The sequence below is a fragment of the Haliotis rubra genome, unplaced genomic scaffold (genome assembly GCF_003918875.1).
Source record: "Haliotis rubra isolate DU_JTF1 unplaced genomic scaffold, ASM391887v1 Scf46, whole genome shotgun sequence".
Taxonomy (NCBI): Eukaryota; Metazoa; Mollusca; class Gastropoda; order Lepetellida; family Haliotidae; genus Haliotis; species Haliotis rubra.
The window spans coordinates 2,849,432-2,869,079 of NW_025767146.1; the positions used below are offsets into that span (position 1 = coordinate 2,849,432).

The following is a 19,648-nucleotide window of genomic DNA, read 5'->3' on the forward strand; positions in this document are numbered from 1 at the left end:
TTTGCAAAACAGTTTGTCTACATTGGACCCAAACCCATCAAGGCTAGAATGCACTTTACCGGGCACAGCCCTCGCTGCTCCCTTTACGATCCTTAGGGTTAAAGTTAGGCACCCTTTACGATCCTTAGGGTTAGGGTTTAAGGTTAGGCACCCTTTACTATCCTTGGGGTTAGGCACCATTTATGATCCTTGGGGTTAGGCACCCTTTACGATCCTTAGGGTTAGGGGTAAGGGTTAGGGTTAGGGAACCCCAGCAGCGCTAATTAGTCTGAAAAAGTGCGCCCGGTAAAGTGCAGTACTCCCCCCATCAATATCAGGCTTACGGTTATGCGTGGTCAGTTTGTTAAATAATGCTCGTGGTTTAAGTTAGAATCACTTGTAAGGTGGAGGGGAAGAGTTGACAACATTGTAAGATGCCAGAATTGCAAAATGAATGTAGGTTTGGATAAAAAAGATTAAGTTTACAAAATCAAAGAATGTGGGGATCAGTTATAAACTGCAAGTTGTTGTGATAAGTGTGGATGCCCAGACAAAGACATGGTGGTCTTTTATTGTAGTAATGGGAGTGATGCCATTCATATTTATTATGGTAATAGTCCTGAATAGTGTGCTTCAGTATTCATATAGAGGACATTATCTGTTATATAAGTCTTTTGTGAATGTCATTTTCAGTGTATGTTTGTTTTTTTGTACATGATTTAGCATGTAGTGTTAACATTGTTGGGGTGTGTGTGTGTTTTCTTTACTGATTCAGTGATAACACCTGTCAGTAACTAGGTAGGGAGAGAGGGTTGTCAGTAACTAGGCAGGGAGGGAGTGTAGTCAGTAACTAAGCAGGGAAAGAGGGTTGTCAGTAACTAGGTAGGGAGAGAGGGTTGTCAGTAACTAGGTAGGAAGAGAGGGTTGTCAGTAACTAGGTAGGGAGAGAGGGTTGTTAGTAACTAGGTAGGGAGAGAGGGTTGCCAGTAACTAGGTAGGGAGAGAGGGTTGTCAGTAACTAGGTAGGGAGAGAAGGTTGTCAGTAACTAGGTAGGGAGAGAGGGTTGCCAGTAACTAGGTAGGGAGAGAGGGTTGTCAGTAACTAGGTAGGGAGAGAGGGTTGTCAGTAACTAGGCAGGGAGGGACTGTTGCCAGTAACTAGGTAGGGAGAGAGGGTTGTCAGTAATTAGGTAGGGAGAGAGGGTTGTCAGTAACTAGGCAGGGAGGGACTGTTGCCAGTAACTAGGTAGGGAGAGAGGGTTGTCAGTAACTAGGCAGGGAGAGAAGGTTGTCAGTAACTGGGCAGGGAGAGAGGGTTGTCAGTAACTAGGCAGGGAGGGACTGTTGCCAGTAACTAGGCAGGGAGAGAGGGTTGTCAGTAACTAGGTAGGGAGAGAGGGTTGTCAGTAACTAGGCAGGGAGGGACTGTTGCCAGTAACTAGGCAGGGAGAGAAGGTTGTCAGTAACTAGGTAGGGAGAGAAGGTTGTCAGTAACTAGGTAGGGAGAGAGGGTTGTCAGTAACTAGGTAGGGAGAGAGGGTTGCCAGTAACTAGGCAGGGAGAGAAGGTTGTCAGTAACTAGGCAGGGAGAGAAGGTTGTCAGTAACTAGGTAGGGAGAGAAGGTTGTCAGTAACTAGGCAGGGAGAGAAGGTTGTCAGTAACTAGGTAGGGAGAGAGGGTTGTCAGTAACTAGGCAGGGAGAGAGGGTTGTCAGTAACTAGGCAGGGAGAGAGGGTTGTCAGTAGCTAGGTAGGGAGAGAGGGTTGTCAGTAACTAGGTAGGGAGAGAGGGTTGTCAGTAACTAGGTAGGGAGAGAGGATTGTCAGTAACTAGGTAGGGAGAGAGGGTTGTCAGTAACTAGGTAGGGAGAGAGGGTTGTCAGTAACTAGGTAGGGAGAGAGGGTTGCCAGTAACTAGGTAGGGAGAGAGGGTTGTCAGTAACTAGGTAGAGAGAGGGGGTTGCCAGTAACTGGGCAGGGAGAGAGGGTTGTCAGTAACTAGGCAGGGAGAGAAGGTTGTCAGTAACTAGGTAGGGAGAGAGGGTTGTCAGTAATTAGGTAGGGAGAGAGGGTTGTCAGTAACTAGGTAGGGACGGACTGTTGCCAGTAACTAGGTAGGGAGAGAGGGTTGTCAGTAACTAGGCAGGGAGAGAAGGTTGTCAGTAACTGGGCAGGGAGAGAGGGTTGTCAGTTACTAGGCAGGGAGAGAAGGTTGTCAGTAACTAGGTAGGGAGAGAGGGTTGTCAGTAACTAGGTAGGGAGAGAGGGTTGTCAGTAACTAGGTAGGGAGAAAAGGTTGTCAGTAACTAGGTAGGGAGAGAGGGTTGTCAGTAACTAGGCAGGGAGAGAAGGTTGTCAGTAACTAGGTAGGGAGAGAGGGTTGTCAGTAACTAGGTAGGGAGAGAAGGTTGTCAGTAACTAGGCAGGGAGAGAGGGTTGTCAGTAACTAGGCAGGGAGAGAGGGTTGTCAGTAACTAGGTAGGGAGAGAGGGTTGTCAGTAACTAGGTAGGGAGAGAGGGTTGTCAGTAACTAGATAGGGAGAGAGAATTGTCAGTAACTAGGCAGGGAGAGAGGGTTGTCAGTAACTAGGCAGGGAGAAAGTGTTGTAAGTCACTAGGCAGGGATGGAGGGTTGTCAGTAACTAGGCAGGGAGAAAATGTCAGTAACTAGGTAGGGAAGAGAGGGTTGTCAGTAACTCGGCAGAAGAGCAGAGCTAACAAGCGAGCAGGTTGTTAGCTGCTATGTAATCAGTTTGTTTTCTCAGGTCATGGTGTGACAGAAAGCTGCAACATTTAGCTATGGGCCCAAGTGTTGTGAAGGTTACGTTCTACACGCTGCCTTAAGCTTTGTCCAAATGAACCTGCTTGTCTTGTAGAGTGGGGCATACCTGTGGTATCCTTGTAAGCAGATGAAGTGCAGTTAACATATTTACAATATTAAATAAAAATGAGGACCGTTTTAGCTAAAATATATATTTGAGAAAAAATTGTTAGAAATACCTCCTATAAACCCCAGATGAATTTCTTTCAGACACATGATTGGATGACCTTGAAGGTGTCACTCAGTATGAGCCAGGTGTCGGGTACACATTGTTACTAGAGTATTGCTTTAATTGAATTTGATGATCATGGCCTAATCTCTATCTTAGCAACTTTTGGGCTATCTCTGCCAGTTTATGGTAAGGGAAAATTATAAAATAGGTTCATATTTCAGGAAAATTCACAATAATCCACAATAGTATTTTCCCCTTTTTTCATTTCTTTATTTTGAATTGCTGGCTCTGTTTAGCTCACCCTAGCTTGGCTTGGATGAAGTGATATCAGTGGCAGCTTGGTTTGGAAAGGTATCCTCCCAAAATGCAGACCTCCCAAAACAAAGACCCGTTAAAACAACACTTGTTATGGTTGGTTGCATCCGTGATTAGTAGGCTGTACCCTTGATTACGAAAAATGGTATCACCCATGTAACGAGTTTTGACAATTTAGCAAGGGTATCTTCCCATAAGACAGACGTCCCAAAAGACAGACCACTTAAAACAACACATTTTATGGTTGGTTGCATAAGGCTTAATTAAGCTGTACCCTTGATAATAATGGTATGTGCCCTGATAAAAAAAGACAACATTAGGTATTAACTATAGTTTTATCAATTCATGTACAGGGCTCGATTTAGTGTTTTGTTACTGGTACAACGCAATATTACAAAGTGCAACCTAGTTATGAGTCTAACTTGCACAAGGTGCAAGTAAATTTTTTAGAAATAAATCAGTAATAAATCTAACATTATAAGCATAAATATGTCAGCAGCTCATTTTTCTTCTAAACTTTGAATAGCTAGGGCACTGAAATATTTCTATTCATATACACGTTTCGGTTATGACAGCTCTTGTAAACAGGGATCAGCTTATGTGCACTGAAACCTTTGACGTTTTAACACACTATGTTGTAACTGGAATTTGGCTGGTGCAACTAGGTTTCTATGTTAGGTTGCACCTGGTGCAAGTAGGTTAGTCTTTCTTAAATCGAGCCCTGATGTAATGAATTATTTTTTTAAATTAAGACATATTGCATCAACATAAATTTGCCAGATCATATTTACTTGTGAATATTATCAATAACAATAATTTATATACATGTACCTATGAAACATTTGAGACCAAGCCGTAAGTCCCAAAACATCAAAGTCAATTTAGCTCTACCAAACTTTTAATCGTAGTATATTTGTTATTTTTAATAATGGCTAAAATTCAGCATAATCGCCAGCAGCTGAAGGGTTGGTGTAAATCCTAGTATGGTGATCTACCTTCAGTTGTTGGTGATCTATAGCCCGTTTTTATTTTGTACTGTCTATACTGATTTGATTTTATGATAGCGTACTAGTTTTAAATTTATGTCTGTGATGCTCTAGTCTTTTTTCTGTCCTTCGATGACAGCTTTTTATGTTCTAAATTTATTGATTTTAATATTGATATAAATTAACTTGTTCTTGTCACGAGATGAGTCAAATGTTGCCGAGGTGACGCTAAATATTAACTCACTCACTCACTATGAAACCAAGCACCATATCATTTTATATCACATGTTTGTCAGTGCACACAAAAGAAGTACTCTAGAAGTACCTGGGCGCACCTTTCTGGGATGGGACATACTCTGCTCTTCTTAGGCCTGAGCCTATATTTTCGAAGCTCTCTTAGCGCTAAGATAGTCGTAAGTGCCATTCATTAATATTAACTTACGACTATCTTAGCGCTAAGAGAGCTTCGAAAATATAGGCCCAGCTCATTAATTAAATAGGGGTGGACAGCATGGCTCAGCTAATTATTGTACTCATTGAGTCTATCTTATGGGAGGTCTTTCTTTTGGGAGTGAACCGTAGCAAGTGATCCTTTTTTTCATCAATATTTATGTAATCTGGTGCAATATAAATATCATTTGTGAATGTCATGCCCAGTGGTTTCAGGGAAAATTATTCTACAACGGACCGCAATTTTACACTTCAGGCTGTCATACAGAAATATTCATGTAAAAACAGAGTAGATTGTGTTGTCTTTTATCGATTTTTCAAAAGCTTACACTTAAACATGATCATATACTTATAGATTATCTTCATAAGGTCTGATTAGATGGGAAGTTTTTAGATATTATCACCTGTATGTATAGTTCATGTTGTGCCTATGTTAGAACCCCTGAGGGACTTCTAAACAATTTTCATGTAGTGTGGGTACCCGTCAGGGATGCGTGGAAACAGGAATGAAAGTAAATCTTAAGAAAACAAAAGTGGTTGTTTTAAGAAATGGAGGGCCTCTTAGATGTTACAAAAAGTGGTATTTTAATGGGGAGCAAATGGTATCTTCTTATATTTACACCAAAACTCATTTGTTCCCGAGCTTATTGTTAAACAATGACTATAATCAAGGACTCTGTACATCATGTAAATCTACAGGTCTAAACCTATACTGAAGATGAATTCCATGTACTGTTCATTTGTGAATCCCATTCACAACTAAGAGAGAGGTATATTACAAAATTTGTTAAAAAGCCTAACATTGTATATTCTTTAGCAAATCTTTTCAAGAATACTGACGTAGATACTGTAAAATCTGTTGCCTTGTATCTATTTTATGTTAAAAGGATCATTATAAACACACTTGAAAAATCATTGTGCCCTTGACGACACTGGAATTTCTTTTTGAATGTATATTGGGCCTACAGCCTTTACTGGAGATAAACTCTGTCTGCCTGTCTGTCTGTCTGTCAATAATATTTAAAAGTTGTTACAAATGAAATTTCATTTATACGCTTTATCACACTCAGTGTCAATCATTCTTAGTTTCTCACTCACAATCTTCCTTACAACAATGTCAATCATTCTTAGCTTATTAGTCATCAATAGCAGATTAGAGAAATGAGCAGTGTTATAAGACAATGTTGTTGTTATACACTACTCCTCGGGACTTAACATAGCGGTAATCCCTTACAGTAGGGGAGTGGACCAGGCCATTCATTAATTAAGGGTGACCATCATGTCCCAGTTAATTGGTGTGCTATTTTTATCTGCGTTTTCGAAGGTCTGCAATTTGGGAGGTCTGCGTTATGATACTAAACCCTTGGAAACGACCACATTTCCATTATTTCTTCCGTTTACTTAGACCCAGATGTTGTTTGAAAAACTATCTTGATAAGGATGTAAATGCTTGTGGGTGTTTTTGCATTTTGCACCAAACTTACTTCAGCCACTTGTAGACTTCAGCAAATACTGCAAAAGACCAGATAAGTGAAATATAGAGATAGTTGAATCAACTGATTGGCCTGTACCAGGTTTGAACCTGATTTCTTGCCACCTAAGATGTATTTCTGACTACTTTCAGACCACATGCACACGTGTGATAATGAGACAACTCAGTCATTCTTGTACATAGAACTTATTGAGTTCACAGAATTCATTTTCCATGATTTCATGCATTCATCAGTATTGTTTGGGAAAATGAATGCATATCAGATGATGTATGGTCACATTGATGAAGATGTCCCAGCTGGTTCTTGCTGATGTCAAGTGGGCATGTTATCTTCTTAACATGCTTTTAGTGTTGACAACCTACCAATGGTTGGCACTTCAGAGTATGTGTAGAACATTCACTCAGTATAGCAAGTCTTCTAGTTGGCACAATGGTGGGTGTGGCATAAAGGAACATTCACTCAGTACAGCAAGTCTTCTAGTTGGCACAATGGTGGATGTGGCATAAAGGAACACTCACTCAGTATTGCAAGTCTTCTAGTTGGGACAATGGTGGGTGTGGCATAAAGGAACATTCACTCAGTGCAGCAAGTCTTCTAGTTGGGACAATGGTGGGTGTGGCATAAAGGAACATTCACTCAGTACAGCAAGTCCTTTAGTTGGCACAATGGTGGGTGTGGCATAAAGGAACATTCACTCAGTACAGCAAGTCTTCTAGTTGGCACAATGGTGGGTGTGGCATAAAGGAACATTCACTCAGTACAGCAAGTCCTCTAGTTGGCACAATGGTGGGTGTGGCATAAAGGAACATTCACTCAGTGCAGCAAGTCTTCTAGTTGGCACATTGGTGGGTGTGGCATAAAGGAACATTCACTCAGTACAGCAAGTCCTCTAGTTGGCACAATGGTGGGTGTGGCATAAAGGAACATTCACTCAGTACAGCAAGTCCTCTAGTTGGCACAATGGTGGGTGTGGCATAAAGGAACATTCACTCAGTACAGCAAGTCTTCTAGTTGGCACAATGGTGGGTGTGGCATAAAGGAACATTCACTCAGTACAGCAAGTCCTCTAGTTGGCACCATGGTGGGTGTGGCATAAAGGAACATTCACTCAGTGCAGCAAGTCTTCTAGTTGGCACATTGGTGGGTGTGGCATAAAGGAACATTCACTCAGTACAGCAAGTCTTCTAGTTGGCACAATGGTGGGTGTGGCATAAAGGAACATTCACTCAGTACAGCAAGTCCTCTAGTTGGCACAATGGTGGGTGTGGCATAAAGGAACATTCACTCAGTACAGCAAGTCTTCTAGTTGGCACAATGGTGGGTGTGGCATAAAGGAACATTCACTCAGTACAGCAAGTCCTCTAGTTGGCACATTGGTGGATGTGGCATAAAGGAACACTCACTCAGTACAGCAAGTCTTCTAGTTGGCACATTGATGGGTGTGGCATAAAGGAACATTCACTCAGTACAGCAAGTCTTCTAGTTGGCACAATGGTGGGTGTGGCATAAAGGAACATTCACTCAGTACAGCAAGTCTTCTAGTTGGCACATTGGTGGGTGTGGCATAAAGGAACATTCACTCAGTACAGCAAGTCCTCTAGTTGGCACAATGGTGGGTGTGGCATAAAGGAACATTCACTCAGTACAGCAAGTCTTCTAGTTGGCACAATGGTGGGTGTGGCATAAAGGAACATTCACTCAGTACAGCAAGTCCTCTAGTTGGCACAATGGTGGATGTGGCATAAAGGAACACTCACTCAGTACAGCAAGTCTTCTAGTTGGCACATTGATGGGTGTGGCATAAAGGAACATTCACTCAGTACAGCAAGTCCTCTAGTTGGGACAATGGTGGATGTGGCATAAAGGAACATTCACTCAGTACAGCAAGTCCTCTAGTTGGCACAATGGTGGGTGTGGCATAAAGGAACATTCACTCAGTACAGCAAGTCTTCTAGTTGGCACATTGGTGGGTGTGGCATAAAGGAACATTCACTCAGTACAGCAAGTCTTCTAGTTGGCACATTGGTGGGTGTGGCATAAAGGAACATTCACTCAGTACAGCAAGTCTTCTAGTTGGCACATTGGTGGGTGTGGCATAAAGGAACATTCACTCAGTACAGCAAGTCTTCTAGTTGGCAGATTGGTGGGTGTGGCATAAAGGAACATTCACTCAGTACAGCAAGTCCTCTAGTTGGCACAATGGTGGGTGTGGCATAAAGGAACATTCACTCAGTACAGCAAGTCTTCTAGTTGGCACAATGGTGGGTGTGGCATAAAGGAACATTCACTCAGTACAGCAAGTCTTCTAGTTGGCACATTGGTGGGTGTGGCATAAAGGAACATTCACTCTACAGTAAGTCTTCTAGTTGGCACATTGGTGGGTGTGGCATAAAGGAACATTCGGTGGGTGTGGCATAAAGGAACATTCACTCAGTGCAGTAAGTCCTGAAATACTGACAGTAAATAGAATTATTGCATTCTTGAATGTCTAATTGGTTGTCTGTCAGCAAGTAGGCTTTATACCTACCCTTGTCTTATGAATTACCTCTGTGATGGACACTCTATGTATCCTACAGCCATTGTTTTAGAGATGCTACCTGAGGACATACAATAGCCTGCCATCACTCTGCACAACATGTATCTTTAACATTGTCTTACAGCTCACTTGTATCCTGAAATATGTATCCATGGTTTGGGGCCTTCTACGTAGGGTTATTGGTAGAGTGGGCAGCTAAACTGTTGTCATAACACCCTATAGTTATTCTCTGACGTAAACAAACCAATGATCGATGATGTGAGCATTGATTTAGTCAGTAAGTCATGTGTTCGTTCATTGTATGATTGTCGTCATATAAGCGAAATATTTTCAAGCACGACGTTAAACCCAATTTCACCTCACCTCATTGTATGATTATCGGTGCACGTCCACCGCTATTACCTGACACTAAAGCGGTATGTAGAGCAGGTACACAGATAGGCCACAAGCGGTAAGATGGGAAACATTACTGTTTGTGTGATGTAAATTGGCTCATTGGTCAAAGTGATAGATGTTTTCCCTCGCTCTGGACATAGCAACAACAGTCAGCTGTGTGCTTCTATGGTGATGGTTGAATGTTGTGAACTGCACAAAGATTCTGTAACCAAGGACAACTCACGGGTGATATATGACGATGAATCCCTGTTGTGTATGAAATTAGATTAATTTTATTAGTTTTTTCATAAATTTTGGTTCTTGCTTAAAATTCACTCAATAATCTTCCATATTACACCCAACATATTTTGCCAAAAGAGTAGAGTGTTATATGAACGCTCTCAAACTTGACCCTTAAAATCAGTGTCAAAATGGTATGTTTCGTGCATAAGTCGATCCCCTGCGATGGGGTCCTAATCGCGGCAAACAGAGACCACAGACAACTGGCAGTTACCAATAATTATAACTTTGGTTGTTTGATGTATGCATATCTTAACCCCAAAGTGGGAATTCTGATGAACTATAGGGGTAAATACAAGCAATGTAAACAGATAAACAAAAAGTTTAGGACCATGCAATTCACTGTCATATATTGTGTCTACTCACGGATCGAAACGAAGTGTAGTTGACAGAAAATGCATAATATATTTTGCTTCTCTAAATATATTTATTGTAGCAACAAACTGGCTTGCTTATTTTACCCCATTCAACAATCACGAACTGATTACCGCCTCGTTTTCCATTGACTGCTAGTTTACAGTAACATCGGTAAAAATGTGTGAATTTAAATGGCTTCCGTATTTTACCCCATTCCATGTGCTTACCACGTTCATGAGGGTCCGTATAACCTTAGTGTTGATTATATATATTTTACATAAAAACTGTAAATAAAATTACACAATGCTAGGATATATTTCTTTGGGTTAAATAATGGTATTCTGTATTATATTTTACTGATGACTGCGTCAGAATTCGTCCCGTTATATTATTGTGCATGTTTGAACTTGTTCGCCGGGAAACGTGTGCACAGCTGATTGCTATTTCCGGCTCAGATACACATGGTAATCTTAATCCCTGCAAATAATACAATGCCCAGCATTAACTTATAACTTAAAAGGTAAATAATCTTGTCTAGTGATGTTTAATTGCAAATTTGACGTCTCTACTGACAAAGTCGTCTTCTGTTGTTTGTTCACGCGAAGTGATACGATGTTGTTTTCTTACCCCTGGAAAAAAGTTTGACGAAAGCGTAACCCATGGATAAGACGACCCGCTTCTACAGACTGCTTTTTTTGGTCCTCAAAATTCGGCGTATAGACGGTCATATACGGTACGTGGATATGTACAGGTGGATATGGTATAACGTGTTATAGTCAGGTGTGCCGGTAATATGTGGATATGTACAGGTGGATATGGTATAACATGTTATATTCAGGTGTACCGGTAATATGTGGATATGTACAGGTGGATATGGTATAACATGTTATATTCAGGTGTGCCGGTAATATGTGGATATGTACAGGTGGATATGGTATAACATGTTATATTCAGGTGTGCCGGTAATATGTGGATATGTACAGGTAGATATGGTATAACATGTTATATTCAGGTGTGCCGGTAGTATGTGGATATGTACAGGTGGATATGGTATAACATGTTATATTCAGGTGTGTCGGTAGTATGTGGATATGTACAGATGGATATGGTATAACATGTTATATTCAGGTGTGCCGGTAGTATGTGGATATGTACAGGTAGATATGGTATAACATGTTATATTCAGGTGTGCCTGTAGTATGTGGATATGTACAGGTGGATATGGTATAACATGTTATATTCAGGTGTGCCGGTAGTATGTGGATATGTACAGGTGGATATGGTATAAGATGTTATATTCAGGTGTGCCAGTAGTATGGGGATATGTACAGGTGGATATGGTATAAGATGTTATATTCAGGTGTGCCGGTAGTATGTGGATATGTACAGGTGGATATGGTATAAGATGTTATATTCAGGTGTGTCGGTAGTATGTGGATATGTACAGATGGATATGGTATAACATGTTATATTCAGGTGTGCCGGTAGTATGTGGATATGTACAGATGGATATGGTATAAGATGTTATATTCAGGTGTGCCGGTAGTATGTGGATATGTACAGATGGATATGGTATAAGATGTTATATTCAGGTGTGCCGGTAGTATGTGGATATGTACAGGTGGATATGGTATAAGATGTTATATTCAGGTGTGCCGGTAGTATGTGGATATGTACAGGTGGATATGGTATAAGATGTTATATTCAGGTGTGCCTGTAGTATGGGGATATGTACAGGTGGATATGGTATAACATGTTATATTCAGGTGTGCCTGTAGTATGTGGATATGTACAGGTGGATATGGTATAACATGTTATATTCAGGTGTGCCGGTAGTATGTGGATATGTACAGGTGGATATGGTATAAGATGTTATATTCAGGTGTGCCGGTAGTATGGGGATATGTACAGGCGTCCAGGTATTACAAAGGTCCAGGAAAACATCAGTAATTTGTCCCAATGAATCACATGATGTCATCTTTGCTGTTTGATTCTGATAACTTAATGAGTTAATCAAGTGTTGATTGTTTCATATTTGCTTGACTGGGGTTGGGTGCTTACGTTGCATTGTTGCACTGATCGATGTCACTTATTATGTATGAACTATAATTTTTAAAACATTAACACTTAAATAAAATGTCTGTGAAGTTGTTATTGTTGATTCTGTTTATAAAAATAGATTTTAATATAATTTTGTGTATCTAGGTATAAGGGTACACAACAATGTACACAATGTGATGCTACTTAAGGTAGGTCCTCAGCACATCGGTTTTATGATTGTAGCTCAGTGAACAGCAAGACTATTGTCAGTTCTTAGATATATGAGAGATCAGTATCGTCACCATCAAATGCCATGTGTGTTTTCGTAAATATGCAAATTAGCTATGATGTCATGTGGATATGTAACTGAGAATGGCTCATCATTTGACCAAATGGGGACATTATCAAATTACGGGGGCCCATTTTAAGTCTGATAACTTGCAGGCACATATTTTAGTATTTCTATACATTTTAGTAATAAACACAAGCTGTTCTTAATACCCCTGGATGAATATCAGTGTCATGTCATCACAGATAATTGCAATAATACGAAAGAATCTGTAGGTCCTTACTTTCTTTGGGCAGCAGGAAATATTCTTACAACATATACTATGTTCCTAAAGTCATTATGTTTCAAACATGTGATAGTACTCCTGGTGAACATGGACTGGATGTTTATAGATATATATAGTTAATCAATGTATGGGGAGGTAATGTTACGTCAGACTGGGAGATGAGATGTTGCTGCTGCTGCTGCTGCTGTTGCTGTGAGGCTGTTGCTGTTGTTGACAGTGTTGGCGATGTTAAGCCTCCTTGTAGTTACGCATGGCAGTGTTGACATAATGTACATGTTGGTGTGGAGACTCCTCCCAGAATCAATGCAGGGCCCCACAGACTGGTGGCTGTTCTGCCGACAACAGAGAGCTTCTGTCTCCTGTCAACCTCGTGCTGTTTGACTACGCCATAGCCACACAGGTGAAAGTGGAATGGCAGAAATCACTATCATCAGCTGAACCTTTCTGATGGCCTTCATTGGTTGATGGCAGTTGGAGATGTTCGCTAGACTTCAGAAAGAAATTTCTTCTTTTGTTATTTCCACTTGTATTTCCGAGGTTCCATGGGCCTAATGCAGCAGAGAATGATGCTCGTTTGTCACAACCATGATTGTGAGCTGGTCGTTATTTGGAGGACGTTTTAGAAATGCTGTGATAGTCAGCGCTTACAGGGATTTATCCACAAACTTTAACGTGATGTTTGCGGCACGATGATTTGTTTGAAGTATGCATATCTTAACCCCAAAGTGGGAAGTCTGATGAACTATAGGGGTAAATACAAGCAATGTAAACAGATAAACAAAAGTTTAGGACCATGCAATCCTGTTCTATTATGGTAGTTAGTCTCGCTTGTGGTGAGAGATTACTGATAGTAATATGAAGGAATCAGATGGTCCTTTCTGTTTATTGTGATATATTGTGCAAAACATTGCAGAACATGCTAGAAATTAAAACTATATCTTTGCAACTTTTCAACAGATAATCTAATGAAAGAATAGTGTGCGATAGGTGAACCAGTCTTTATCCTCAGTAAGCATGCATTTAATTAATTATCAATCAAAGAAGGCCTTTAATTACTATTTTTAAAAAGAATAAAATAATTGAATAAACAGTCCAAAACTCAGGATAAACTGAAATAAGACGCCTACCAACTCTATTTGGACAGACAGACAGATGGACTGAAATAGGAAGTCTACATACACTTTGTTTGGATGACTTGTATTAGAAACATAAGTGAAAGCTGAAAACAGCTATCACTGAGTCAACTACTCTGTCATTTTGCATTCAGCCTGACACAGGTAAAGACACTCTCCCCTGCCTCAATACCTCGCAACATCTCACTGATTTCACTGCCACTAACACTTACAATAAGGGTCTGGCCATTGGTTTGTTCACCCACATGGGTACAATGTGTGAAGACCCTTGGTGACCTTTGGTCACCCTTGCTGTGATATTGTTGGAACATTGTTACAAACTGCGTCCAATCCAACTCACTACAATGAACACAACGTGGTCTTTGGGGATACGGGTCCATTTTGTGCTACTGGTAGACGAACAACACACAAATTGCCCTGCACAACAGCAAACCACTGTCAATATCATGGTTACTTATATGATTGGTAGATGTCTGTGCAGTTAGCATAAGTTTTGTTTTGTTATTATTACACCGCACTCAATGATATTCCAGCTATATGGCGGGGTATAATACCACATATGGTATTCTTGTGACTGCCACTGTGAAGATATAGACTGTTAAACAACAGGAATATTATGCAAGATATATATATTCCTGCTGCCGTGTCCCCAGACTGGTGAGACAGAAGTACTGCAATTTGTGCTAATTGTGGAGGTGTGGATCCATGCCACCAGGAGATAGCTTCCTCCACCTGACGGCCAGCCTCAAAGAAAGGTTGAATATATTTATGCGGAAAAACATAATTGCCAGTGAGTGGGCAAGGAAAGTGTGTTTTGTCTGTGCACTGGTTGAATTGGCACAGGGAGCTGTCGGAGGAGAGGTTGGCTGGCGTTATTACCAGAATATCTTATCATTTATTCATGTGGACTCTGAGTTTCAACAGCGTCGGGCCTGCTTGGCTGCGAGACATTTATACTTATCAATATTATAGTACCGGCAAAGACTCAAGGTCAATTGGAACTATACCACTTGAAATGAACCCTTGAGCTGAAAGTAAACACACGGCTAGAATCACATCTTGCAGTAGACAGATAGGAACTATCTCATGTGAATAGGAACACACAGATAGGAATATTGCAGTCTTTACAACAGTAGTGAACGTCCAGGTTTATTAGAAGTAAGCTCATGGAGGTTGTTAGCAAGCTTTTTGTAGGATAAGTAGTAGATATTTGTAGGATCAGTAGTGGATATTTGTGGGATCTGTAGTAGATGTTTGTAGGATCAGTAGTAGATATTTGTAGGATCAATAGTAGATGTTTGTGGGATCAGTAATAGATGTTTGTAGGATCAGTAGTAGATATTTGTGGGATCAGTAATAGATGTTTGTAGGATCAGTAGTAGATATTTGTGGGATCAGTAATAGATGTTTGTAGGATCAGTAGATGTTTGTAGATCAGTACTAGATGTTTGTGGGATCAGTAGTAGATATTTGTGGGATCAGTAATAGATGTTTGTAGGATCAGTAGAAGGATCAGTAGATGTTTGTAGGATCAGTACTAGATGTTTGTAGGATCAGTAGTAGATATTTGTGGGATCAGTAATAGATGTTTGTAGGATCAATAGAAGGATCAGTAGATGTTTGTAGGATCAGTACTAGATGTTTGTGGGATCAGTAGTAGATGTTTGTGGGATCAGTAATAGATGTTTGTAGGATCAGTAGTAGATGTTTGTGGGATCAGTAATAGATATTTGTAGGATCAGAAGTAGATATTTGTTGGATCGGTAATAGATGTTTGTAGGATCAGTAATAGATGTTTGTAGGATCAGTAATAGATGTTTGTAGGATCAGTAGAAGGATCAGTAGATGTTTGTGGGATCAGTAATAGATATTTGTAGGATCAGAAGTAGATATTTGTGGGATCGGTAATAGATGTTTGTGGGATCAGTAATAGATGTTTGTAGGATCAGTAGAAGGATCAGTAGATATTTGTAGGATCAGTAATAGATGTTTGTGGGATCAGTAATAGATATTTGTGGGATCAGTAGTAGATGTTTGTAGGATCAGTAGTAGATATTTGTGGGATCAGTAATAGATGTTTGTAGGATCAGTAGTAGATATCTGTGAGATTAGTAATAGATGTTTGTAGGCTCAGTAGAAGGATCAGTAGATGTTAGTAGGATCAGTACTAGATGTTTGTGGGATCAGTAATAGATGTTTGTAGGATCAGTAATAGATATTTGTAGGATCAGTAGTAGAGTAGATGTTTGTTGGATCAGTAATAGATGTTTGTGGGATCAGTAATAGATGTTTGTAGGATCAGTACTAGATGTTTGTAGGATCAGTACTAGATGTTTGTGGGATCTAATAGATGTTTGTAGGATCAGTAATAGATGTTTGTGGGATCAGTAATAGATGTTTGTAGGATCAGTAATAGATGTTTGTAGGATCAGTAATAGATGTTTGTAGGATCAGTACTAGATGTTTGTAGGATCAGTACTAGATGTTTGTGGGATCTAATAGATGTTTGTAGGATCAGTAATAGATGTTTGTGGGATCAGTAATAGATGTTTGTAGGATCAGTAGTAGATGTTTGTAGGATCAGTAGTAGATGTTTGTAGGATCAGTAGTAGATATTTGTCGAGTCTTTAGGAGGCTTTGATTGAGCATAAAAGGACCTGTATCTCAATTGGTCAGTAGAGGGCCTTGATCTTTGTACGAACGGCCTTGATTTTTCTAAGAATGGTCAGTGAAGAGCTACCGCTAAAGAATCACATACCATTGCTACCTTGTTTACATCCACATGCAAGAATATATTCCACTAATGTATCTGGCTTCAATTCAAGTAGCGGAGTGCTGGCACCGAGTTATAATGACACAGAACAGGTTACCCTTCCTACATAGTTCCTCTTGACATGAGGGATGCAGGTTGTTCCTATAGGACAGCATTGATTCCCTGAGATATCAAAGCATTGCTGTACTTCGTTGTATTATGTCTCCCCTCTCCCCCTTCCCTCAAGGAGGGGAGACATATTGTTTTGTCTTGGTTCCTGTTGGAGTCAGCATTGGTGTTGGAGTTGGCGGTCCTATCCAATTCCGAGCTGTAACTTGAAAAATGTTCCGTGTTTTTCAGAAGAACTTGGCTTGTGCTTTACTCATTAACTAACTGAAGTCTTTCGCTATTTAATTTATGTTTTTTCAAAAGTTGATGTTTTATGTTTCTATGGAAACAAGTTTGACTTAGTCTCAAATGAGGGTGGGTTTGTTTCTGGGCCAAAACATGAAAAACAAAGACCACAATTCAATGAAACATAGCATATAGATTCCTAAACAGCTCTACTGGTGTCCTTTGTTATTTTTATTTATTTTTTTCTTCTAAACTATATGTTTTTAAGTTTCCATTAAAACAATTCTGACTTAGCCTCACACCTCTGTTTCAGCCATATCTCTCAAACTAATGTATATTTCTGGCATAAAAAATTGACATGTGCAATGACCACATGCTCGGATATTGCCTTTTCAATTTCTTGTGTTTCCACTAATCTGAAACAAGTATTGTTTGCTTTCCCCCAAAGTCTTCAGCTAATGAATGAAACCATCTTTCCTGTCTATAATTCTAGTTTTCCTAGTCACATTTATAGAAACAGCTTGAACTACTGTGAAGAAAATGGACTTGGAGTCTTTGTCCTCAGTTTTGGTTGGTTGGTTGGTTGGTTTGTTGTTCAAAGCTGCACTCAGCAATATTCCAGCTATATGGCTATATTGAGTCTGGACTGGACAATCCAGAGATCAACAGCATAAGCATCAATCTACACATTCGGTATACGATGACGTGTCAACCAAGTCAGCGAGCCTGACCACCCAATCCCGATAATCGCCTGTTACGACAAGCATGGGTTACTGAAGACCAATTCTAACAAAGATCTTCACAGGTCCATTATCCTTAGAACAGCTTAGAGTTATAAAACATGTTTAGAGGAACCGAATAAATCTGAGGAAACTTCTTATTTTTACTATGAAGTCACAGATGTAATACTTCAGCAAGTAGTTAGTTTCAGCCAGCTTAGATATATGCACATGAGGCCAGACCAATTTTATTTCTTGTTTTACGGATTTTTGTTCTCAGAAAACCTAAAGGCAGGAGGGGAAAAAAAATAAAAATAAAAATCACCAGTCAAAGTAATAGTCCTTTTAAATACAAAAAGTATTTTACTTTTGGCAGTTTATGAAGTGTATATGGGACAAAAAATAATCTATAAACATTTTCTTGCACATTTATATTTTTGGCCAATAAAAATATCATAATTTTATTTATTGATCAGGGAAAATTAATTTTTATTTTTTTCATACTCTTCAAGAAATATGACCGGCGGACCCGTAAAACAAGAAATAAAATTGGTCTGGCCTGACCTCTTTTTTTTAGTTCATGTCCCAGTTTGTTTCAGCACTGTGGCATTATTGTCTTGTATTGAGATGACTGCCAAGGTGTTCTGTCATGATGTTAGACTTTCCATGTAGCTATAACACAGGGTATGGTTTCAACCGGAGACCAGCCTATCATGCATTATGGTAGGTAATTACGTGCTAACCCGGTTTGCATCTGCAGAGGATATGGTTTTGTTAATGAGTTAAAGCTTATTCCTTTCTATTTTGAATTCTTGTGTTAGTATAAATGAAAGTGGTAGATTATAAACAGTGGTTGGGTTGCCTAGCTTTCGCTCGTCTCACCGTAGACCCGGGTTCAATTCCCCAAATGTGCACAATGTGTGAAGCCCGTTACTGGTGTCCCCTGCCGTGTTATTGCTGGAATATTTCTAAAAGCAGCGTAAAACAACTCACTCACTGATAGATTAAAAAATATTTTTTATTGCTTTGTTAGTAAATTTATTGGTTACGTTAGTAGGTGTACTTTGTCTTGGTAGAATACCACTTGAAACCTCAGACACTGAGGCTTAAGGTCTCAGTGTGCTCATCCTCGTCCATCCAGGGTGTTAGTTCTCCATTCCATTATTCCCCAACAGCTTTGAGGAAATGACATCACCGTTTCCATCTCTGTGATCACTGTCTAGCGCAGGATTCTCTAGCTCATGTGTGTATTCTGATGTGATGGCTAATGTTGATGCCTTGCAGTTTGAATAGGGCTCGAAATGCTGTGATAGAAAATGGTTCCACTTATTGATCCTCACAGGATGCCGATACACTGGATAGTCGAGGATGTAATGCACTGTACATAAACGTCTGCAATAATAACTGTGTGCACAGATCCCATGGCCAGTAATGATCCATCGTCAATACATCAGGGTATGTATGTACAATGTTCCTCGCTACCTAAATACCTTAGGTGGATAAGTAGTACAATGGTGACTCTATTATAAGACAGCTAATGACATTAAGCCATGTGTAACTCAAGGAAGTTATATGAGCTCTAGACTGGCTGTGAACTGTGTGTGAACCCCCTATTGCCCAACATGGGAGACATGAGACAACCGATTGTACATACCACAAGGTTTATGTTGCATGTGATGTCAAGCAGGAGACATTACCATGTGAGATGTAACCCGAGAGAGTCACTGGCCAGAGTACTTGCTGGTTCCCATCTCACTGACACCAGACCCTTACTATAGTGGTTGTGTGTCCATCTCACTGACTCCAGGCCCTTACTTGATTGGTTGTGTTTCCATCTCACTGACACCAGACCCTTACTTGATTGGTTGTGTTTCCATCTCACTGACACCAGGCCCTTACTTGATTGGTTGTGTCTCAATCTCACTGACACCAGGCCTTTACTTGATTGGTTGTGTTTCCATCTCACTGACACCAGGCCTTTACTTGATTGGTTGTGTTTCCATCTCACTGACACCAGGCCTTTACTTGATTGGTTGTGTCTCAATCTCACTGACACCAGGCCTTTACTTGATTAGTTGTGTCTCCATCTCACTGACACCAGGCCCTTACTTGATTGGTTGTGTTTCCATCTCACTGACACCAGGCCTTTACTTGATTGGTTGTGTTTCCATCTCACTGACACCAGACCCTTACTTGATTGGTTGTGTTTCCATCTCACTGACACCAGGCCCTTACTTGATTGGTTGTGTCTCAATCTCACTGACACCAGGCCTTTACTTGATTGGTTGTGT

The 19,648-nt window shown here is 40.2% G+C and overlaps 1 long non-coding RNA gene across 1 annotated transcript in view; it reads left to right on the forward strand.

The window, feature by feature from the left end:
- Nucleotides 1-19,648, forward strand: part of LOC124290243 — a 42,506-nt gene that overhangs the window by 496 nt on the left and 22,362 nt on the right. The gene's annotated exons all lie outside the window — the stretch shown is intronic.